Here is a 25,922-nt window from a genome sequence, read left to right as displayed (position 1 = left end):
ACCCAGAATATTTGCATTGCCCCCCCTCTTTACACCACTGCTACTCTCTGTTGTCATCAATGCATAGTCACTTTAATAACTCTACCTACATGTACATACTACCTCAAATAACCTGTACCCCAAGCACATTGACCTTGTATCGGTACCCTCCTGTATACACAGTTGAAGTCATGAGACCAACACACTGCCCTTCATTTTCAAGTCCCCTCAGGAATATGTAGCGACTATATACATATATATATATATATATATATATATATATATATACAGTATACACACACACACACACACACACACACACTGTGTGTATATATATATATATATATATATATATATATATACAGTTGAAGTCGGAAGTTTACATACACTTAGGTTGGAGTCATTAAAACTCGTTTTTCAACCACTCCACAAATTTCTTGTTAACAAACTATAGTTTTGGCAAGTCGGTTAGGACATCTGCTTTGTGCATGACACAATTCATTTTTCACAGTATTTCACTTAAAATTCACTGTATCAAAATTCCAGTGGGTCAGAAGTTTACATACACTAAGTTGGCTGTGCCTTTAAACAGCTTGGAAAATTCCAGAAAATTATGTCATTGCTTCAGAAGCTTCTGATAGGCTAATTTACATCATTTGAGTCAATTGGAGGAGAAATCAGCCAAGATCTCAGAAAAAAAATTGTAGACTCCCACAAGTCTGGTTCATCTTTGGGACCAATTTCCAAACGCCTGAAGGTACCACATTCATCTGTACAAACAATAGTACGCAAGTATAAACACCATGGGACAATGACTCCAACCATAATTCCAAAGTTGTGGCAAAATGGCTTAAGGACAACAAAGTCAAGGTATTGGAGTGGCCATCACAAAGCCCTGACCTCAATCCCATAGAAAATGTGTGGGCAGAACTGAAAAAGCGTGTGTGAGCAAGGAGGCTTACAAACCTGACTCAGTTACACCAGTTCTGTCAGGAGGAATGGGCCAAAATTTACCCAACTTATTGTGGGAAGCTTGTGGAAGGCTACCCAAAACGTTTAACCCAAGTTAAATAGTTTAAACGCAATGCTACCAAATACTAATTGAATGTATGTAAACTTCTGACCCACTGAGAATGTGATGAAATAAATAAAAGCTGAAATAAATCATTCTCTCTACTATTATTCTGACATTTCAGATTCTTAAAATAAAGTGGTGATCCTAACTGACTTAAGACAGGGAATTTTAGTAGGATTAAATGTCAGGAATTGTTTAAAACTGAGTTTAAATGTATTTGGCTAAGTTCCGACTTCAACTGTAGTCTCGCTATTGTTATTTTACTTCTGCTCTTTAATTACTTGTTACTTTTATCGCTTATTCTTATCTGTATTTTTTGGCACTGTATTGTTGGTTAGGGACTCGTAAGTCAGCATTTCACTGTAATGTTGTATTTGTCGCGTGTGACTAATAAAATTTGATTTGAAAAACCATCAATCACTATGATGAAATTGGCTCTCATGAGTACCGCCACAGGAAAGGAAGACCCAGAGTTACCTCTGCTGCAGATGATAAGTTCTTTAGAGTTACCAGCCTCAGAAATTGCTGCAAAGAAACCACTACTCAAGGACACCAAAAAGAAGAAGAGACTTGCTAGGGCCAAGAAACACAAGCAATGGACATTAGACCGGTGGAAATCTGTCCTTTGGTCTGATGAGTCCAAATTGGAGATTTTTGGACTCCGCCTTGTCTGTGTGAACGGATGATCTTGTAACGGCAGATTTCCTCCTCTTCGTCTGAAGCAGGGATCGGACCAAAACGCAGCGTGGTAAGTGTCCATATCGTTTATTATAAAACATAAACTGAACACTAAGAAATACAAAACAATAAATGTGAACAATAACGAAAACCAAACCGAAACAGTCCCGTGTGGTGACAAACACGGAAACAAACACCCACCAACCAACAGTGAAACCCAGGCTACCTAAGTATGATTCTCAATCAGAGACAACTAACGACACCTGCCTCTGATTGAGAAGCATACTAGGCCGAAACAGAAACCTAAACATAGAAACACAAAACATAGACTGCCCACCCCAACTCACGCCCTGACCATACTAAATAAAGACAAAACAAAAGAAAATAAAGGTCAGAACGTGACAGATCTACACATGTGTGGTTCCCACAGTGAAGCATGGAGGAGGAGATGTGATGGTGTGGGGGTGCTGTGCTGGTGACACTGTCAGTGATTTATTTAGATTTCAAGGCACACTTAACCAGCAAGGCTAGCACAGCATTCTGCAGCAATAAGTCATCCCATCTGGTTTGCGCTTAGTGGCACTATGGTTTGTTTTTCAACAGGACAATGACTCAACACACCTCCATTCTATGTAAGAGCTATTTGACCAAGACGGAGAGTGATGAAGTGCTGCATCAGATGATCTGGCCTCCACAATCACCTGACCTCAACCCCAATTGAGATGCTTTGGGATGAGTTGGACTGTAGAGTGAAGGAAAAGCAGCCAACAAGTGCTCAGCATACTGTATGTGGGAACTCCTTCAAGACTGTTGGGAAAGATTTCCAGGTGAAGCTGGTTGAGAGAATGCCGAGAGTGTGCAAAGCTGTCAAGGCAAAGGGTGGCTACTTTGAAGAACCTCAAATATAAAATATATTTTGATTTGTTAAAGAATTTTTTGGTTACTACATGATTCCATGTGTTATTTCATAGTTTTGATGTCTTCACTATTATTCTGTAATGTAGAAAAAAATGTTTAAAAAATAAAGAAAAACCCTTGAATGAGTAGGTGTGTCCATACTTTGGACGGGTACTGTATATATTGCTTTATTTAATTTTTTGGGCAATATCATCCCGCGACCCACCTGGACCCCTGCCGCGACCCACAAGTAGGTCTCAACCCATAGTTTGTGAACCACTGGCATATATCATTTCTTATTTCCCCTTCACAGCAGAGGGTTACAGTGGCTATTTGGCCTTGATGACGGGTGTGAGAGTCCATGTATTTATTTGCCATGGTTGATGCACTAAGATGTACTACGTGGCCATTAACTGAAGGTTAATGAGAGTAAACAGCAATTGTTGCCATTTAGCTGGTGGACCACTTAGCATGAAAGCAGTGTGTGTGTGTTGGAAAAGACAAGATATAAATATACACACTGACCCAATTATGGTCTGGTAAAGACAGCGGTGATTTGATTATTGTTACAGAGCCTCCAAAAATTCCCCAAAGCAGCAGGGTGTAGTCTGAAACACTCTGACAACAATATGGCTAGTAGAGGGGTGTGTTAAGCCAAGCACAAAGACTATTTAAATGATATGTTTTCTTTTTACAAGCAAATCACTATTTCTGATGTAAATGGCATGTTATAGAAGGGTCCAGACACCTTTTTTTCTGTGATTTCACTTGTCTTTGAGAAACTTACCCCAAACAGCAAACCACTTCCTCATCCTCAATTGTGTCGTATGGGGGCCCTGACTAAACATGAACAAACGCTCTAAAAACACCCAAATACGTCCTTTTAGAAACGGCAAAGCTCTCAGTGTAGTGATGCAGGTCTTTAGATGTTGTACACATGAAATTGTGTCATTCTGAACATTATCCGCAATGTTATATTCCCTTTTGTTGTGACTCGAGCGATACCTGTAGAATGGACAGAGAGGTAACTGCCAAAATAACCCAACAGCTTCCTGTTGATCCCACATTAACAGGCGCTTCTATTTAAAGGATGAAATCCTCTCCAATTCACTCCTGGAATCCCAAACCTACCTGTATCACTCACTACATGCAATACATGTTGCAGCCAGGCCAGAGAAACAATGCCCTTGATATTCCAGGGTTGATTTAGGGTTAGTGGAAAACACCACACAAGCCCCCCACCGACCCAGTAGGGAAAATCACTTAGGAAACTGTTGCAGCTCTCTCACCACCACCATACAAAACAAACGCGAGGCCTTTCAGCACGAGTCACGTTAAAATACAATGGTGATTAGTCTTAGCACTTCGAGTGATCTCTGGTTTAAGTGGACATGCCTGAATCAGCTTAGAGTGCACAGCACCAGGTCAAGTATGTACTGTGAATATCCAAAGGCAAGAATGGCTGAGTGTTGACACTGACATTCATCAAAGGCAGAAGTACAGAACAGTAGGTCTGTATTCAGCATTTCTCCCACTCCCTACCATTAACATCTTAACCATGAAAAATGTCCATCCTGCATTATGGTGGCAAGGCTGGTCTTTTCCCATCTGTGTCACCCTCCATTCAGCTTTTCACTGATCCTTACACTGTGAGTGTGGACAATCAAGATTGTCATGGGTCATTGGACTTTTGAGACAAATGAACACTCATCTTGCTATAGCTCCATTGTAGGTTTTGTGAAAATGGAATTTCTTATTTGTGTCACATATTGTGAAGAAATGTCTCAATGTATATGTGAATGTTATGATGTAAAACGCATTTTGCTACATTATGAGGGAAAACATGCAATTTGCATATTAATTGCAATACTACATAAGCTCATCAAGTGTGCTGATTGCAACTACTGTACAGTACAGTACCATGCAGTGGAGTTAACAGGAGAGAGACAGCTTTGTCAGGATTACCTGAACTCAAAGGGAGGCTTTATCAGCCTTATCAGCACTGTCTGTGCTTCTACTGTACTTTGTAAGAAAGAAACCAGGGAAGTGTCCCAAATGGCATCCTATTCCCTTTATAGTGCACTACTTTTGACCAAAGCTCTGGTCAAAAGTAGTGTGCTATTTAGGGAATAGGATGCCCTTTGTGATGGACATTATGAGAAAGAAAAGTTAGGTTCTGCACTGCTGGGGACTCATTAAAAATCGGGCTGCTAGTGGAGAGATTTCCTCTCATTCTCGTTTGAGGATGAGAAAACGTCTCAGGCAGGTTCACTCAGAGTGCTAAGGTAAGAGAGAGACGGAGTGAGGGGAGGGAGAAAGATAGAGACAACGTTTACTTTGGGTGTTCCTCTGTTTTATTTTGCCTTTAGGGCTCATGATGAAAAACAGAGAGCTACCGACGCCAACAGAACGCACCAGCACCTGGTAGCACAGCCACTGAGTGACAGGACAATATGGAGTGTAGGTTGGGGCTTTCGGCTTTGACAACCACATGAAGGATTAATTATCCTACCCTTCAAGTGGAGGGTTAGGGTAGTCATGGTAATATTATAGTAAAGGGAAACTTTACTGGGTGTCAGCCAGGGAGAGTTGCAGCGCTTCACTAATTACTATTTTTCCCCAGGCCACAATCCAATTTGTCTCCATTTCAACACCACCATGTTTCTCCACTCCATCATGTTAGGGGAATGGATAGAACGGCTCTGGGTGCAATTTAAAAAAACGAAACTGCTGAAAACAATTTCTTACAAGAATGAGAGTGTGGTCCTGGTGCGACCTAGAAAATAAATGTGCTTGGCGTAATCCCTTTTCTCTCCTCAGTGTCAGACTGCAGGGAGGACACACAGCGATAAATTATATTTCAACAGTCTCAATTGGTTATGTCATTACCATTGAGAATAAGGTTAACAGCTTCCTCGGGGCTAGGCTGGAGAATGAGCCATTTTTACAAGCAGAATGACGACCTTTCAAAATGTGAATTTCTTACATACTGCCTGTGTGGTCTTGTCTTTTGTCACGAGCACAATGAGACAGGCATGGGTCACATCAGCTCAGGCACGGGTCACATCAGCTCAGGCACGGGTCACATCAGCTCAACATCTCTCACAAAAGGTGAGAGGAGCCCATGGTAAAGAGCTCCATCTGGCTTTCTTAAATGCTGTGCATGTCCTCCTTCTTTCAACTCAGTCTGCTCCGACATTAACATCAGGATAATCAAAGTGTAGTACATCGTGTAGTACATTTACATTACATTTACATTTAAGTCATTTAGCAGACGCTCTTATCCAGAGCGACTTACAAATTGGTGCTTTCACCTTATGAGTACAAATCGTAGCCAGTGGATAAACAACCTTGTCCGGGATTCTTTAAGCTAGTTGAAGGTTTCCCATTTTGACTGAAATAGTGCGGAAAGCAGACACCTTTCAATAAATAACATTTTGGAAGAAAACAATGAGTTTACAATCAACAGCAGGTTGGCATTGATGTCCCTGAGGGGATCCCTTTGAGCCCATACAGACATTTTATGGGTCTGGGTTCTTATGACTTACCCAGTGAGCCAAAAAGACTATTGATGAGAGTGAGATTCAGCTACTGTACCCTCTTAGAGCACAGCTGGCAAACAAATAACCAATACTGAGTCCTGAATCACTGTGACACAAACCCTGTAAATGAGTGTCTCTACTGAGACACAGACAGACAGATGGGCAATGCGGATGGAACAGAGATGTCTGGCGACATCAGTGAAGTGTTCGTCTACCGAGGGAGGAAGACACAGGAGGGTCTGTCATTTCATATGAGGAGAAGTGAGTGGATTTCACATCGGCCATCAGATGGGCAGTATCAATGCCATGCACAGAGTGATGGTCTCATAACCACACACAAATCAATGAAGGAAAATCGTAACACAAGAGGAATAAAATACACAAGAATGGACCTATATACAGGGAGTACCATTGCCAGATCAATGTGCAGGGGTATGAGGTATTTGAGGAAGATATGTACATGAAGGCAGGGTAAAGTTCATTGGCTTCAGGATATATAATAATAAGAGTAAGAATAAATAACAGAGTAGCAGCAGCATGTGCTGAGTGTTAAAGTGTGTGCGTGTGCGTGTGTGCTGGTATGCATGTATATACTGTATAGTATGTGTGCTTGTGTTGTTGGTATGCGTGTGTGTGTTATGTGTGTGCCCTGAATTTTCCCTGACATTTGAGTTTGAAAATGATAGTCCTAAAACCGCTGGAGTGTATGACAAAGTCAATGGTACAAAACCAATAATACCGCTGGTTCTGCTCACACTGCCCTACCCTGTGCTCTGACCTCTTTCTCCCCTCTCTCTCCAGATGACATCTCGCGTCTTGTGACGGCCGGCCGCCCAACAACCTGCCCGCTTGACCCTATCCCCTCCTCTCTTCTCCAGACCATCTCCGGTGACCTTCTCCCTTACCTCACCTCGCTCATCAACTCATCCCTGACCGCTGGCTACGTCCCTCCCGTCTTCAAGAGAGCGAGAGTTGCACCCCTTCTGAAAAAACCTACACTCGATCCCTCCGATGTCAACAACTACAGACCAGTATCCCTTCTTTCTTTTCTCTCCAAAACTCTTGAACGTGCCGTCCTTGGCCAGCTCTCCCGCTATCTCTCTCAGAATGACCTTCTTGATCCAAATCAGTCAGGTTTCAAGACTAGTCATTCAACTGAGACTGCTCTTCTCTGTATCACGGAGGCACTCCGCACTGCTAAAGCTAACTCTCTCTCCTCTGCTCTCATCCTTCTAGACCTATCGGCTGCCTTCGATACTGTGAACCATCAGATCCTCCTCTCCACCCTCTCCGAGTTGGGCATCTCCGGCGTGGCCCATGCTTGGATTGCGTCCTACCTGACAGGTCGCTCCTACCAGGTGGCGTGGCGAGAATCTGTCTCCTCACCACGCTCTCACCACTGGTGTCCCCCAGGGCTCTGTTCTAGGCACTCTCCTATTCTCGCTATACACCAAGTCACTTGGCTCTGTCATAACCTCACATGGTCTCTCCTATCATTGCTATGCAGACGACACACAATTAATCTTCTCCTTTCCCCCCTCTGATGACCAGGTGGCGAATCGCATCTCTGCATGTCTGGCAGACATATCAGTGTGGATGACGGATCACCACCTCAAGCTGAACCTCGGCAAGACGGAGCTGCTCTTCCTCCCGGGGAAGGACTGCCCGTTCCATGATCTCGCCATCACGGTTGACAACTCCATCGTGTCCTCCTCCCAGAGCGCTAAGAACCTTGGCGTGATCCTGGACAACACCCTGTCGTTCTCAACTAACATCAAGGCGGTGGCCCGTTCCTGTAGGTTCATGCTCTACAACATCCGCAGAGTACGACCCTGCCTCACACAGGAAGCGGCGCAGGTCCTAATCCAGGCACTTGTCATTACTTGTCTGGATTACTGCAACTCGCTGTTGGCTGGGCTCCCTGCCTGTGCCATTAAACCCCTACAACTCATCCAGAACGCCGCAGCCCGTCTGGTGTTCAACCTTCCCAAGTTCTCTCACGTCACCCCGCTCCTCCGCTCTCTCCACTGGCTTCCAGTTGAAGCTCGCATCCGCTACAAGACCATGGTGCTTGCCTACGGAGCTGTGAGGGGAACGGCACCTCAGTACCTCCAGGCTCTGATCAGGCCCTACACCCAAACAAGGGCACTGCGTTCATCCACCTCTGGCCTGCTCGCCTCCCTACCACTGAGGAAGTACAGTTCCCGCTCAGCCCAGTCAAAACTGTTCGCTGCTCTGGCCCCCCAATGGTGGAACAAACTCCCTCACGACGCCAGGACAGCGGAGTCAATCACCACCTTCCGGAGACACCTGAAACCCCACCTCTTTAAGGAATACCTAGGATAGGATAAAGTAATCCTTCTCACCCCCTCCCCTTAAAAGACCTAGATGCACTATTGTAAAGTGGCTGTTCCACTGGATGTCATAAGGTGAAAGCACCAATTTGTAAGTCGCTCTGGATAAGAGCGTCTGCTAAATGACTTAAATGTAAATGTAAATGTATTGATCTATTTTAAGAAATTGATTTTGTGTCATTGTTATTAAAATAAACACTAATATCACTAATCTGAGGTAAAAAGGTATGTGTAATTACCCTCAATTTGATGTGGTCAAAACATGATGTTGTGTGATGTGGTAACATACAGTATACTGCCCACATAGAGGAAATCTAATATGTAGCTTTATTGGACAGCTAAATATGGCACAGAAACCTGCACATTTATGTTAAACTGCATTCAAGACTAATCAAGACCAGTAAACTAAGGAACAGTCTCCCGTGTCTCTCCGAAGCACAATCTCCATCTCTTTGCCTACTCACACCAGTGATAATTCCCTGAGGCTCTCAACCTCTTCAACACACCACCACAATATGGAAGTGATTAAATCCTATTAGATTTTGGTACCAGTCCTTTGGACTCCTATGGGATTCTATCCTATAGAATTGTATCTTTTTTGATCCTTTGGATTCCAATACAAGAACCGAATAGAAAAATCCTAGCAGATTTTGGAACCAGTCCTATTGGACTCCCATGGGATTTTGTCCTATAGGAACCTACAGGATTCCAACTCAAGAATCCAACAGAAAGATCCTAGCAGATTTTGAAACTCCTATGAGATTTTATACTATAGAATGAAATTCTATAGAATCTTACAGGATTCCAATCCAACAGAAAAATAACGCTTTGTGGTCGAGGGTGGTGCATTTGCCATACCAAGCGGTGATGCAGCCAATCAAGATGCTCTCAATGGTGAAGCTGTAAAACAGCCCTGTCAATGTGGATGGGGGCGTTCTCTCCCCTCTTTCTCCTAAAGTCCACAATCAGCTCCTTGGTCTTACTGACATTGAGGGAGAGGTTGGTGTCATGGCACCACACTGCCAAGTCTCTGACTTCCTCCCGCCACCGGTAATCAGGCCTACCACCGTCGTGTCGTCTGCAAACTGGATGAGGATGTTGCAGTCGTGCGTGGCCACACAGTCTTGGGTGAACAGGGAGTACAGGAGGGGACTAAGCACATACCCTTGAGGGGCCCCCGTGTCGAGGGTCAGCGTGGTGGAGGTGTTATTGCTTACCCTCACCACCTGGGGCTGTCCTGTCAGGAAGTCCAGTATCCAGTTACAAAGGGAGGTGTTCAGTCCCAGGTTCCCCAGCTTGGTGATGAGCTTGGAGGGGACTATGGTATTGAACACTGAGCTGTACATGAACAGCATTCTCACATAGTTATTTCCCTCTTGTCCAGGTGGGAGAGGGCAGTTTGAAGTGCAATTGAGATTGCGTCATCTGTGGACCTGTTGGGGTGGTAGGCGAATTGGAGTGGGACCAGGGTTTCTGGGATGATGGTGTTGATGTGTGTCATGACCAGCCTTTCAAAGCACTTCATAATTACAGATGTAAGTGCTACATGGCGAGTCATTTTGGCAGGTTACCTTGGAGTTCTTGGGAACAGGGACAATGGTGGTCAGCTTGAAACATGTTGGGATTACAGACTGGCTCTGGGTGAGAGGTTTCCTGTTGCAGAGTGCTCATGAAGTACTCTGGGTAAATACTGAGACAGAGATGCTCTGATTGAGCGTTAGATACTACTACACATGCACACACACAGATGCACATGCACACACACACACACCAAGGTAAAAAAAAAAGCAGAGTAAAACAGAAAAAGTCTGACAAATAATAGAAGAGGGCACCTACTGTAACACATAACATTGTAGTGGCAGAGATTTCCCATGCTGACCAGGCTTTGGAATATAAATAAATCTGCTCAGACAAAATACATGTTTTTTCTGTCTGGTTATATCAAATTAAATTCCCCCATCTAACAGTACAATGACTGTCACGCCCTGACCTTAGAGATCCTTTTTATTCTCGATGTTTGGTTTGGTCAGTGTGTAACTCGGGTGGGAAAGTCTATGTTTTCTATTTCTTTGGTTTTGGCCGTTTGTGGTTCCCAATCAGAGGCAGCTGTCTTTCGTTGTCTCTGATTGGGGATCACATATATGTTGTCATTTTCCTTTTGGGTTTTGTGGGATCTTGTTTTCTGTTTAGTGTCTGTACCTGACAGAACTGTGCGCTTTCGGTTCACTTTGGTTATTTTGTTTGAGTATTTTTTGAAAATAAAATATCATGAACACTTCCCACGCTGCGCTTTGGTCCACTCCTTTCGACAAGGGCCGTGACAATGACACACACACATTGGGCTTCAATAGCACATACTGTAGATCAAGACACTGTTCAAGAACTCACAATAGCAATCAAACAAGCATATTTCTATCCACATGTTATTGACCACCCTCCTCATTCAGTATTGTCAGTTAGCTAAAGCATGAATGAACTCTCCCAAGGCTGCATGAATTGAGGAAATAACCTCTGACAGTGGGAGTAGAGGGATGCAACATTTACATTTAACACCATCTCATATCCCATAACAAAAAGTATTGTACAGCAATGGTGAAACATGTATGTCAAAATATTAAAAACTCTTTAGGGCAGGGATACTCAAGTACTATTTGAGAAGGTCCGGTCACACAAATGTCCTCGGTGGCAAAGGTCCGGATAGATGGTAATTTATCAGCGTAGTAACAAACCTCCACCTCGCAACCTATGCGACCTCAAACTGTTCACACCCCTCTTGTTGGTGGATAGAAAATGTAGCAGTTTTAAAGCTAATTTTGCATGCGTGGCAGATTTCTCTTGCTGTTTTAAAGCTAATTTCCTACAATTGTCCAACATTTTCAATGTCTTATGTGTGTTTATATGATACCAGGGGTCGAAGCCCGACAGATTTCCCCCCCCCAAAAATTGTAATATATATTTCTTTGTAGTCGGATCCGGCCTATTGTCCGCCAGTTGAGCATAGGGGATCTAGAGAATTGTTAGGCTGGTCTGTGTTTAACCACAGACTGTGTGGCAGAAGCCCAGTGGAAGTTCACCCTCAGATGAGCCAACACAATGAGTCTCAGAGTTACGGAACAGTGGTATTATTTGTATATACAGAGAATGGCCCCTCCAGGCATCCTTACCTCTCACAGGGGCATGATGGGAGGAACTGAACTGGCCGTGGGATTGGCCCGGACTCACCACACCCCGCTTCTGAGAATCCAACACCAATAGCATGTATTCTAAGCATTCACAGTGAACAGGAACAAAAACGGAAATAAGGAGAACTGGAACTGTTCAGTGTGCCTTTTGTTCTCTTAAAATGTAGGCTAAACATGAACAAAGCTGAATCTACTCATAGTGACTTGTTGAAGCTGAAACACATGAGTCTGTCTGTCCTCCCCATGAACACAGCTGGACGCAACAGGACACAGAGGGCAAGTTACTGATCCTCCAAAGAAATCAGCCAGCCAAAACCTCCACTCCCCACCGGACTTGGCAGCTAACGCAGGTTACAGCAAAGGGAGGAATTATGTTTTTTCCCTTTTCCTCCTCCATGCATGTTTAATCGGACTACTACCACCATCCTGCTGGCTGGCAGACCATCTGAAAAGTCTCTGTGGTGGTTAAAAGATGTTAAATGGATCAATATTCCTGAATTTGAAATATTGCTTCCCCTGTGTGTAGCTCAGGCACACAGATTTCTGCACGGACAGCCGGCCCGAAGGGGAGGATGGAGCTGGGAATCTTAACTCTTAGTTATGACTTGACGACATCACACAAAATATGGCTTTCGCCAAAGTAATGCTGCTGTTTATTGGATAGAGAAATGACTAAGAGATTCAATTTTCATTCTCATTTAAGATGATGGCTGCCTGCCAGCTAGAGCATGGAAGGAGAGGTGGGTGCTAGGCAGGCAGTCAGATTTCCCAGTCATTCTGTCTGAAAGAGGCAGAACTTCGTGATTAAGGCCCAGCTTGGAAATAAATCTGCTTCCGCAAGCTGGCCGTGCCTCAACCTGGCCCAGCCTGACTGGAAATAACTTCAGGCACATTGGCAGATAACTAAACTGATTGAATGTCACTCGGGGTAAGAGCATCAGCTAAATGACTAACATGTCATGTAAATGTCCCCCTTTCAGCCCAGGTGCAATTAGTGCATTCGTTTTTCTTGTTTATCGTCCCTGTGATGTTCTGCTGTTTGTTGACAGTGCCTAGGAGTGTACCAGAAGGCTCATTCTGTACATCTACACCGCTGGGGAAATGGAGAGTGTTAATTGTTCCACTGTAATACGCCCTCTCCACTCCTAAACATTAATCATTAAACAAGAGGGAGGACAACATGCAGGTGCCCAACATCGAATATTAGGGCTGGGATTTGCCAGGGACCTCACAATACGATATTATCACTGTGCTTAGGTGCCGATACTATATGTATTGCGATTCAATACTGTGATTTCGATGTTCCAAACATATTGCTCACCATATCCCTTCTGCAGAGGATCAAGAGAAAGCCATGAGAAAACAAGTTTGTCAGTCACGGAAAGAAAAGTGTTGAAAACAAATTGTCTCCTTGTTTTAAGACGTAAGAAAAAAATACTGGGGTTTAGTGCAGCTACAGCCAATTAGCGAAAAATAATGTTGCGATATTGCCAAAATGATCAAATTCATCCCTCATCACTATAAAATATGCATGAGGGCAATTTGTTACTCCGTAAAACTGATACAGATAAGCAAGGTTGCGTCCCAAATGGCATCCTATTTCCCAATTTAGTGCACTATTTTTGACCAGGGCCTAAAGCTTCAAACAAGAGGCTTGGATATTGGATGAGTAGTTTGGGAAACTAAGCAGCATATCCTCAGGGTGTTGTTTTGGGGATCCCCCTGGAGGGATGTAACTTGCTCACCAGTCCGTGTCAGAAAGCCGGACTAACTAGGAAGGAGGGTTTACAGTGAACACACGCATGTTAACGAGAGTTCTCATTAAACCACTCTGAGACATACTGGGTATTTTCATAAGCCACAGTGGCATCCCTCTTTCAGGCAGTCCACCAAGATCCTCCAGAGGCCAGCATATGACCTGCGTATTAAAATACAACTCTCTTTGAGTGATACATAAAAACGGATGCTAACAGTTCATGAGTCAGAGAGTATCTAGGCTGTTTTTTGGTACATCTGCACCTTTTCATCACACAGTCACAGCAGAGCCTGTAGCCATTTCGGTTGAGCCTCGCCCCTCCCTCCAGGTTTGGATTTTAGTCATAAGTGAATGAAGCTCTATTGAACGAGGGACAGGGACATCTGTTTGCTGCCTGCCTCAGCCCACAGTGGAAACTATTACCGGCCACCAGTAGGTAAGAGAGAGAGAGAGAGCAGCTGTTGGGCTGGGTTAGCACCAGCATGGGAGGCCAGGCCTGTATCACCATCACCAGCACCAGTGGCAGCCCTTCAAAGATACAGCCATCTGCATTTCTCACACAGTATAATGAATCCAGTGTTAAGGTGCAGGGAATCAATATATGGTATTAGCAGTATTAGCACAGTGCTTATGACAACATGAGCTGTGCAGGTAATGAATAGCTACATGGCTCCAGTGATATAATTTTAGTAAGAGCAGAACAGGCAGCTAGGGTTTTCACTGAGGGTTTTGGCAGAGCAGACGAAAACATGCTCCGCCTGTCAGGGCTTAGGACCGCCACTTTACCGTAGGAGTATATAACTGAACCTTTGTACTCATTGGAGACATACAGGGAGAATTTCATGTGAAATGTCTGACTCTTCTTGAATTAAATATCTCTGACTTTTTGCAAAAGTATAATTCAGTTATAGAGGTAAAAAAATATTTAATTTAAGTTTATTGAAGGACACTCTGGAGGCTAGTGGATAACAATTTCTCCATCTCTTGTCTTCAGCCTCTCATTCTCTATGCAACCAGATGTGCTGTGAGCTACATTTCAGGAAAGGGAAGGATGTTCATAGAGACCTTTCTCTTTGGTAATAAAAATCTATCCAGGGGAGCTGTTATTTTTCACACCATCGCACCACCTCATCCATGCTTCATGGTGGGAACCACACATGCGAAGATCATCCATTCACCTACTCTGCGTCTCACAAAGACAAGACTCATCAGACCAAAGGACATATTTCCACCGGTCTAACGTTCATTGCTTGTGTTTCTTGGCCCAAGAATGTCTCTTCTTATTGGTGTCCTTTAGTAGTGGTTTTTCTTTGCAGCAATTCGACCATGCAGGCCTAATTCACACAGTCTCCTATGAAAAGTGGATGTTGAGATGTGTCTGTTACTTGAACTCTGAAGCATTTATTTGGGCTGTAATTTCTGATGCTGGTAACTAATGAACTTATCCTCTGCAGCAGAGATAACTCTGGGTATTCCTTTCCTGTGGCAGTCCTTATGAAAGCCAGTTTTATCATAGCTCTTGATGGTTTTCCACAAATTAACTTTTAACAAGGCACACCTGTTAATTGAAATGCATTCCAGGTGACTACCTAATGAAGCTGGTTGAGAGAATGCCAACAGTGTGCAAAGCTGTCATCAAGGCAAAGGGGAGCTACTTTGAAGAATCTCAAATATAAAATATATTTTGATTTGTTTAACACTTTTTTGGTTACTACATGATTCCATATGTGTTATATTATAGTTGATGTCTTCACTTTTATTCCACAATGTAAAAAATAGTAAAAATAAAGAAAAACCTTGGAATGAGTAGGTGTGTCCAAACTTTTGAATGGTACTGTATATTAGATGTTCATGAGTCATAACTTTCTGACAAGAGAGTACAAAGTAGATGTACAGAGACGACTGACTGGGGATGCGAGACTGAAAAATGTGTTCTTTATTTAAACCCACAAAACACTCACATTGCAAAATATTTCTATTGCAACCTTGTCATTGTGTGTGTTGCTGCCGACAATTGTTGGCCTCAGACTCTGGTGTAGCCACAGGAAAATGCTGGTTCGGAGGTCACCGACACAACACACATGCCCAGAAAGAGAGCATCACTCACTGCCACAGAGGACAGCTACTCTATTGCCTGTCCAATGCCACCCTCAAATCTATCCAGTGCCATGTTCCAAAATGGTATATTTTTGTAATTGTGCAGAAGAAAGACAAAATGAGCTGTGTAGTTAAGTGTACTTCCTGATTTGGCCTCGTTTTTGGCTTGGTCATTAAGAAATGCAGCGGCCATGACTGCAGCGGCAAGTGTTTGTACATTCACTCTGCCAAAACAGTGCACAGTTAGTCTCTCACACTTCTAGATAACTTGAAACAGTCTAACCGAGTCTTGAGTCTAGAAGCCGCCTAGGCTAGATAGTGCTAGATAATGGCTGGTGTGCGACTGTGGCAAATTTGGTTTGACATTGGATAGCCTATCTCTGGGGCTAGTTAAGGATCGTCAATAAATTCTAAAATGTAAATGGAACAATATTTTCATGTTGCACATCTTTTGTCTCTTTCAATGCTTTTAATATTTGTATATGAATTTATAAACATTTTAGTTTAGATTTGAGGTTTTTATGTCAATTATTATAAAAAAATTAAAATATTGTCCCATATACATTGTGTAATTTACTGATGGTCTCCAACTAGCCCCACAGAGATATCGAATGTCAAACCAAATTGAGCATGGGCATTACAATGCCAGCTGTGGGCAGGATTGAAATAAACCCAAGGAAAACTGTTAAAGTACCCTGCATTCCGTTTTGGACGAGTCTGACTTTCTGACCAAAATTATCCTATTTACAATACATTTTGACACAAGAATAAATGTTTCTGACTCGATATCGATACCTTAGTCGCTCTTTAAATATTTAGTGCTGTCCCTCCTGTTAGTGTAGAGAAAGGGGCAAAATGCTTTTAACAGAATCTGCCAGATGATTCCAGGGCAGCTCAGAAAAGCAGGTCTCAGAGAAAGAGCATGTTCTATTTTAGACTCCCTGACAGGGCCATTAAACAACATGCAACTCACATCTCAGCCAAGCCCCTCTATGCCCTCCCATTTGGCTTGTCTTTAGTGTGGTGTGTTTCTTCCTCCATCTGTCTCTCCTGTCCCTTTGGCCCTCTAATGTCCTCCCAGGACACCAGGGAACCATTTCTCTCTCTCTATCTCTCTCCTGTCCCTTTGGCCCTGTAATGTCCTCCCAGGACACCAGGGAACCATTTCTCTCTCTCTATCTCTCTCCTGTCCATTTGGCCCTGTAATGTCCTCCCAGGACACCAGGGAACCATTTCTCTCTCTCTATCTCTCTCCTGTCCATTTGGCCCTGTAACGTCCTCCCAGGACACCAGGGAACCATTTCTCTCTCTCTATCTCTCTCCTGTCCATTTGGCCCTGTAATGTCCTCCCAGGACACCAGGGAACCATTTCTCTCTCTCTATCTCTCTCCCTCTCCAATTGAATTCAAGGGGCTTTATTGGCATGGGACACATATGTTAACATTGCCAAAGCAAGTGAAGTAGATAAGTGAAATAAACAATAAAAAGGAATGATGGAAATAGAAGGGCCAATGAGGATAGCCTAAAGTTTGGGCAGAGACACCAGCTGCAGTCCCCAGCCACCTAGTCAGCTGTTTCTCCTGGAATTCAAAAGCTGCTCTGTCGCCTGGCAACAACTATTTATGGAACCCATTTAAATGTCATCTTCAATTTCATACAAACTTCTCTTGTCATTCAACTTCAAACATCAATTAAGCCAATCGCAGCAAACAATTAATCAATTCATTCCTATTGTCTGATCATTTATAATAATCTCACTCTGATACAATTGAACACCGGGGACCATAATTGAAACCTGGGTGGCTCACGTATGGTCTCGACACGGCGCGTTGTACCATTCTGGGTATGAATCATCAATCACTGTACTGTTCTTTTTTTTTCATTTCTGAAACTCAGCATTACTGACAAAACCAGGCAAGATCCTTATCACTGACACAATTCCTATGTTTCTTAAATGCTTCCAACTAGTGAGTGATGTATGATCTATGTTGGCAAAGCCAAACTGCAGGCATAGATGTAGTAAATGCCATTCTCAGACAGTGAAGTGCATAATAAACTGTGCTACTAGAGCATCATGCTGGCCTTGGCACCAAGCCAGCCAGAGGGCTACAATTAACCGGTGACTTCAGCTTGTAATATGTCAAAATGGAGTCCGTTAATCATGAGGAAAGACAGAAGAAGAGAGGAACAAAAGAGCACACGGATAAGAATGGACTGTTCCTGTGGTCAGTTATAAAAAGAGATACACACAAACACTCAAGCACATGTACGAGCACACACACACACACACACGCACGCACGCACACACACACACACACACACACACACACAACATTGCAGAGTTTTCCATGGTTTTAGTTAGTAGACCTTTAATATACAGTCCCATAGGCTTCCACTCTGCTTCCTCCATAATAATCCCATTTTCAGTTAAGGGGGTCACCCTATGAACCTGCTGCCTGGCCAGCCAATCAGTGGAGAGACAACACAAAATGGAGGGAGAGAGCAGCACAATCGCTGGGCTCAATAATACACTATATATACAAAAGTATGTGGACACCCATTCAAATTACTACTTCAGCCACATCCGTTGCTGACAGGTGTAGAAAAATCGAGCACACAGCCATGCAATCCCCATAGACAAACATTGGCAGTAGAATGGCCTTACTGAAAAGGTCAGTGACTTTCAACGTGGCACCGTCATAAGATGCCACCTTTCCAACAAGTCAGTTCGTCAAATTTTTGCCCTGCTAGAGCTGCCCCGGTCAAGTGCAAGTGCTATTATTGTGAATTGGAATGGGTTCCATTTAAATAGGTTCCATAAGCTCACAGAATGGGACCGCCAAGTGCTGAAGCGCATATAACATAAAAATGGTATATCCTCATTTGCAACACTTAATAAACTGCCTCTGGAAGCAACGCCACACAAGCCTAAGATCACCATTCGCAATGCCAAGCGTATGTTGGAGTGGTGTAAAGCTCACCGCCATTGGACGCGTTCTCTGGAGTGATGAATTACGCCTCACCATCTGGACGTCTGACAGACAAATCTGGGTTTGGCGGATGCCAGAAGAACGCTACCTGCCCGAATGCATATTGCCAACTGCAAAGTTTGGTGGAGGAGGACTAATGGTCTGGGGCTGTTTTTCATGGTTCGGGCCCCTTAGTTCCAGTGAAGGGAAATCTTAACGCTACAGCACAAAATTACATTCTAGACGATTCTGTGCTTTTTACTTTGTGGCAACAGTTTGGGGTAGGCCATTTCCTGTTTCAGCATTACAATGCCCCACATTGTGCCCCACAAAGCAAGATCCATAAAGAAAATGGTTTGTCGAGATCAGTGTGGAAGCACTTGACTGGCCTGCACAGAGCCCTGACCTCAACCCCATTGAACACCTTTGGGATGAATTGGAACGCCGACTGCGAGTCAGGCCTAATCGCCCAGCTTCAGTGCCCGACCTCACTAATGCTTGAGGCTGAACGGAAGCAAGTCCCCGCAGCAATGTTCCAACATATAGAGGCTGTTATAGCAGCAAAGGGGGAACCAACTCCATATTAATGCCCATGATTGTGGAATGAGACATTTGACGAGCAGGTGTCCGCATACTTATGGTCATGTAGTGTATGTGGAGCTCTCACTCTACAGTTTGAATTGAGGTGTAGCTGCACAGCCCCAACACCCAGGGATTACCCAGAGAAAACTAGGCCTTTAGTTCACAGTCACCTTGCAATGACTTCATTGTTCACTCCCATTTATAGCACCGAGAGGTCACAGTAATACTCATCTATACACACATTCAGTCACACATTCACCCAACAACAATGACGACAATATTAAACCTTTACCTTGGTCCTGGCCTAACCCATCATTGTGTGTGTGGACTGTGGAGTTCAGTTTGTTTTGTTTTGTAAACCTGCTGGGCATTTGTCTGTTTGGGCTGTTTGTTCTTGCGTCTCACAGAGAGAGTGAGAAAGAACGGTACCCTAAACCTTTGTGTTGAAACGGCTGCATTTGGACTCTGCGTTTGCACACTGCAGCTGAATGGACCGATGGCGGTGTGTGTCTTGTCTTCACACTGCTGACACAAGCTTTCGCTCTGTCTCAACGCTCACCTCGGCCCCTCAGGGCCTACCTAGTAAAATAGACCTGACATGACCTTCAACCAGAACCACCATTCAAGGGATTACTCTATTTCTAGACCGGTGACAAGTAAGATAATTGCTTGTAGTGCATTTTTTCCCAGCGTTACTTCACAAATGTTTGCAATATAATGGATAAAAGCCATGTGGCTAAAATCCAACACTATCAGACGTGATGTGGTGGTGTTCTACAATGGTCCCTGATGGGAAATACAACCTGTATCTTAGGTGCTGTCATGCACACATTACACACTCCAGGAGAATACAGCCCCAGGCAAGATCGGAAGAGCAACTCTTCAGTATGTTCATACAATTCTACAAGCTTGTTAAAAAGTACACAACTTTGCCTTCACAAACCGAAGAGACCCATCATGTCTTCTGTGGATGATATTGACTTTTAAAGTTAGGAGTTTAAGAGGAGGGCTTTTAGTTTTTGTTCTTTTGTTGTTCAAGTATTTCAAGCTGAAAATCAAATCACAGGCAGACAGTTACTTTTTGAAAACAACACAACTCCCATGTGGGGAGTGAATGAGTCTTCTGTTGTGGTATCACCAAGTCTTCTGCAACACAACACCACGTATTTGAGCGAAGTCTGCGTCACACAACACCCCCACCCTTTCCACACTCCCCTTTCCCATCTGGACAAAAGGAACAACTACGTGAGAATGCTGTTCATTGACTACAGCTCAGCGTTCAACACCATTGTGCCCTCCATGATCATCACTAAGCTAAGGACCCTAGGAATAAACACCTGCCTCTGTAACTGGATCCTGGACTTCCTGACCGGCCGCCACCAGGTGGTGGGGGTAGGCAACAGCACATCCGACCACGCTGACCCGCAATATGGGGGCCCCTCAGGGCTGCGTGCTTAGTCCCCTCCTGTACTCCTTGTTCACCCACGACTGCGTGGTCGCGCACGACTCCAACCCCATCATTAAGTTTGCCGACGACACGACTGTGGTAGGCCTGATCCCCGACGACGATGAGACAACCTACAGGGAGGAGGTCAGAGACCTGGCAGTGTCAGGTCCCAGAACGTCAGCAAGACAAAGGAGCTGATCGTGGACTACAGAAATGGAGTGCCCAGCACGCCTCCATCCACATCGACAGGGCTGTAGTGGAGCAGGTTGAGAGCTCCTTGGTGTCCACATTAAGGAATTAACATGCTCCACACACCAACACAGTCGTGAAGAGGGCACGGCAACACATTTTCCCCCTCAGAGAGCTGAAAATATTTGGCATGGGCCCTCAGTTCCTCAAAAGGTTCTACAGCTGCACCATTAAGAGCATCTTGACTGGCTGCATCACCGCTTGGTATACAACTGCTTGGCATCCCACCGCAAGTCGCTACAGAGGGTAGTGCGTACGGCCCAGTAAGGCCCTAAAAATTGTCAAAGACTCCAGACATCCAAGTCATAGACTGCTCTCTCTGCTACCGCACAGCAAGCGGTACCGATGCACCAAGTCTGGAACTAACAGGACACCCTGAACAGCTTCTACCGCCAAGCCATAAGACTGGTAAATAGTTAGTCCGGGTAGCTATTGGTTAACTATTTAACTATCTGCATTGACCATTTTAACAATAACTCTTTTGACTCATCACATATGCTGCAGTTACTGTTTATTATCGACCCCATTGCCTAGTCACTTTATCCCTGCCTATATCTACACACTGTATCTACCTCGTACCCCTGCACATCGACTCGGTACTGGTACCCCGTGTATAAAGCCAAGTTATCATTACTCATTGTGTATTTATTCCTTGTGTTATTATTTTTCTATTATTTTCTATGAAGTGTCCATACGTAAGCATGTCACTATTAGTCTACACCTGTTGTTTACGAATGATGTGATAAATAAAAATGTTATCTATTTCAGAGAAGTTTGCCGCAACACACTGCAACACATCACCTATTTCGGTCCCAGACAGACAGGCAGCTGTCTGAGGAACAGAGCAGGGACAGAAAGTCACTCAGAGACCAATTTGACATGCCAGCACACACAATGACATCCCTGGCTTTGGATCAGCCTTACTAAAGACCTTGATTGGTTGATTAGTGACCTCCCTTGCTTTAACACCTCGTTCCAGGCTCAGGGCGTTAAGGGAGCCATTACATGTTAAATGGCTGTAAACCACCCTTACCGAAAGATGGTTCAAATCATTTCACTACAAGATGCTTCATTTTATAAGTGATAGGTTTAACTCGGATTGTGCTTTTGAAGAAACCACTTCAGCCTGATTGAGGAAAGGAAACCGAAACGGAAAGCAACAGAGTCAAATCTAGCTGACTTATTTCGTGGGCTGTGAGACAGAATGTAAGGTTTCAGCAAACCACTGCCTCTCAGTTCTCAGCATAGGTATGCCCTTACCAGTCTCCGGTTCCTCCTGCTGTCACTGTTATTCCAGTGAGAGATCAGAATGAATAGAGGCATAACCAGAGCTGTGTGTATGTGCCGATCCAGGACTGTGTCTATTCATAGCCAGGACTATGCATGTATTCATAGCCAGGACTGTGTGTATTCATAGCCAGGACTGTGCATGTATTCATAGAAAGTGCTGTGTGTGTGTGTGTGTGTGTGTGTGTGTGTGTGTGTGTGTGTGTGTGTGTGTGTGTGTGTGTGTGTGTGTGTGTGTGTGTGTGCGTGTGCGTGTGCGTGTGTGTGTGCTCATACGTGTGTGTTAAACTGGCAGCACCACAGAAACATATGACGAGCCCTACCAAAGCAGCCAGAGCTCAGGAGGCTCCTCTTCTCTTCTCTGTATTGTAACACAGGGACCAACCCAGGCCCTGCCATCCATCCTGCCAGCAGCTGCAGTATACAGGCTTCATTTACGTGGGGACTGGCACAATCACAACAGCAGAGCAGCACTAAGACTCTCCACTCCCTCTCATACTCAAATAATTAGAGGAAAAAAGAAGACGTACAGCTCTAACGAAGAAACAGGATTGTGATACAGCCTGGTACTGTAACTCCCTGCGATCTCACGGCTTCTCAAGAGATCCAGAGACCCATCAGCTGAAGGTAACTAGACCGCAGGAAGAGTAGCTGACACTATTGCAAAAGCTAATGGGGGAAGCAAATAAAATCCTAAATCCTAAGAGTTTCACATGCAGTACATCAGTTTCAATGGCCACTAACATATTGTAAAGTAGCTGCAATATGACACAGCTTAGCTATGTCAGTAAGATTTGAGTCAAGCCTGTAAGCATGCCGTGTCAAGCATGCATTTTCCAGTCAAATGTGTAAGCATTCTGTAGTAGACCTGAGCATACTGTCATTTGTAGCATTTACAAAGTACTCGTGTTACTTATTAACTCATAACAAAATATGAATTCACTGATGCACATGACTTCATCTAAACTCAGGGATTCATTTTGCTTCAGTCCCCTAATATCAAAGTGATCCATCTGGCTGGGACAGACAGAGCACCACTAGCCCCTTCCCAGCACGCCTGTCAGAGCAAGAGCTGAGTCAGAGAGACGAGTGTTGTGTTGTGCTCCGTCTGCAGTGAGAGATAGCAGCAGCACACCCGCCATGCACAGGTGTCAACCGACGAGTCCCTTTCCCACTCTAAGCCCTGCTCCATCTGTCTCATTCATAGCCAGTGGAGCTGGGAGCAGGGCCGTAGGAGCAGGTTGAGGCTAGGGGGGAGCCCCAAATGGCACCCTGTTCCTTATGTAGTGCACTACTTTTGACCAGGACCCATAGGGAGCAATTTGGGATACAGCCTAGGAGTCAGTCTGTTTTGGAACACCAGGTGTTCACACCATATGCACTGACAACACAGTGGGAGTATTTAATGAGAGCATGGCAACAGTTCCTGACCTCACCTGGTGGTAGATACGGTACTGTAGGGGTCGGCTACCCACTGTCATTCATACTCAATTGATACTTTCCTTGAACCCAATCTGCCATAAAGTCTATATAACATAAGTTGTTTACATTCATGACAGTTAAGGTCATTGGGGTTAACTGGCTTTACACACTGTCTTCACTACTTAAACTGGTTGGGTAAGCTAGTTGGTTAACAATGTAGCTAGCCAGTTAGCGGACCTAAACAATGGTTTATGTCCTGATAATGTTTATGCAATAAGGTGGCTGTCAGCTGTCATGAATATGTATGGCTCCCGTTGTAATTCTCACGACTCTGTTATAACTCATGACAAAGGGGTGAAGTAAAGTGTAACAAAACATTGAGACAACAGCTGAGAGTTACACGTGTTTGCAGACCTCTTATAGGCGAGGTGAACATTCACTTGTCATCTGAACACACACAGAGAGCGAGAGCGAGAGAGAGAGAGAATCAGAACTGTTTACACAGATCTGGCCAGGCTCAGTGAGGCGAGCTCTTGAGTTTGTACACAGCAGTGGCGTGCAGTCCGGATAGACAAGATAGGCAATGTTGACCCTGTGATAATCTAATAGAAATGGATGAAATGTGTCTATATATTGGTCTTTTAGTGCCAACTATTGGTTGCAACTGTGGATGCTACATCGGTCTATGTCTAAGCTGAGTTGAGCAGTGTATAATTTTGTCAGATGATATGAAATATGCCGCCATTGGAGGCTATTGCTTCTGTATCTTTGCTATATTGGTATTTACATTTGGTTTAAAACAACGTGTCCATTTTCAGTTAATAGTTGTTGGAGCCATCTGTTGTATGGTGAACTTGGGCTTTATCAAGGAATATTTGTAAGTAAATCTGGCTTTCATAATAGCCAGTGCCTACCCAGCCACCAACCTCACCATACGTCACTAGTAAACAGAGAGATGATAAAAATATCCTCTGGATGTGGTGTGGAAATAAATTCTGGCTACCAGCCAGCTTAGTGAGCAACTACTGCTACTGGTTCTGCTAGCCAGCCAGCCTGCCTCTCGTAACCTTGCAGTGTGTTAAAGCCACAATCTGACATTTCAACAGTCTGACCCTGCCACACCATTCATGAAAATGACCTTAAAACCTTAGCAAATATTGCAGATTGTGGCTTTAAGCTACAGTAGCAAAGCCCATGCATAGGGACTGACAGTATTAGAAAAAGCCATGCATTTGCATAATGCTACACATGTTTTAAGACCGGTACAAGAATGTTCTAGGGCAGTGAGGGGACTCAGGGGAGGGTAGAAACTGCATTGTCAGTGGAAAACGATAACTGTGGTGTGTAAATGGAGGTGTGAGTGAGAGTGAGAGAGAAATGTAGAGAATGAGAGAGAGGGAAACAGAGACAGAGAGTGAGAGAAACAGAGAGAGGGATGGAAAGTTGAGCACGGCTTGAAGAGGTTGGTCGGACCTGACCGAGTGGCCGATTGACATCTGCCAGGCTGCCTTTTAGCTCTATTAAAAGTTTCAATGCACAAGTTATGAGGGGAGCAAAAATAGGCTTCCCGCAGTCACCACTTAGCCCGGCAATCTGGAGGGCAGCTTATGAATGAACCAGGGAGGTGTTTGAATGGCAGCCCTTGTCACTGGCTCACTGAGCCCTAATGGCCGTCACAGACTGGGTTTCCGTAAGACCTGGGTTCAAAACTATAGCTTGGCTTGATTGAGCTTGTCTGGCGAAATAGAACCAATAGAATAGTTGCAAAATGTCACCCATATGGCACTCCAAGCAGACTAAAGCAAACACTTAAATCCTTTGAAAGATTTGAACGAGTATTTGAACCCAGGCTTGGTTTCCACAGAAGACTGGGGACTATTGAGAAGGTACTAAACATGCTTATCTGCTGGATCAGGGGTCTGGATATAGGGCAGATAAAAGACATAACATAGCAGCTCCTATGTTCCACATTAACACACCTGTGTTGGTCTGGGGGCCGTTTACAGATCTGCTGGGTTGTGTTCTCTAACAACATCCGTAGACCTGCCTTGTTAACTGCTGCTTTACTCTCTAGTCTAACTAAACATTCTGACATGGCATAAGGGAGGACATGTGTGTTGAGGCAGGGAGGTTAGCTGTTGTTGGATTAGGAGAGAAGCCAGAGACCGCTCTCTCACATTTAACTCGATAAGATGAGCTCATGTGGGGTCCCTGATCAGCATGAAGACAAATGGCTAAGGCTCTAGCTTGGAGGGGTGAAGTGGCTCCTCGGGGCCAAGGGGAATGTCACAGACAAGTGCGGCCTGCCCATCTCTGGGCCCGCTGACATTTCTCTTTCGTTCTTCCCTCCCTCACTCCGTCCCTCCTTCCAAACCACCAACAGACAACTCAAAGGCAGCTGGCGAT

At 44.3% G+C, this 25,922-nt stretch overlaps 1 protein-coding gene and 1 long non-coding RNA gene across 2 annotated transcripts in view; one reads left to right on the top strand and one right to left on the bottom strand.

Annotated features, from left to right (window-relative positions):
- zdhhc8b (zinc finger DHHC-type palmitoyltransferase 8b) overlaps positions 1 to 25,922 on the bottom strand; it is an 89,767-nt gene that overhangs the window by 41,139 nt on the left and 22,706 nt on the right.
- Positions 11,786 to 15,270, top strand: LOC135565200 (uncharacterized). Its single transcript, XR_010461384.1, has 2 exons — positions 11,786 to 12,635; positions 14,458 to 15,270. It is a non-coding gene; the product is annotated as an uncharacterized LOC135565200 (long non-coding RNA).

The sequence above is a fragment of the Oncorhynchus nerka genome, linkage group LG27, assembly GCF_034236695.1.
Source record: "Oncorhynchus nerka isolate Pitt River linkage group LG27, Oner_Uvic_2.0, whole genome shotgun sequence".
Lineage (NCBI taxonomy): Eukaryota > Metazoa > Chordata > Actinopteri > Salmoniformes > Salmonidae > Oncorhynchus > Oncorhynchus nerka.
This window is presented reverse-complemented; position numbering and strand designations above follow the sequence as displayed.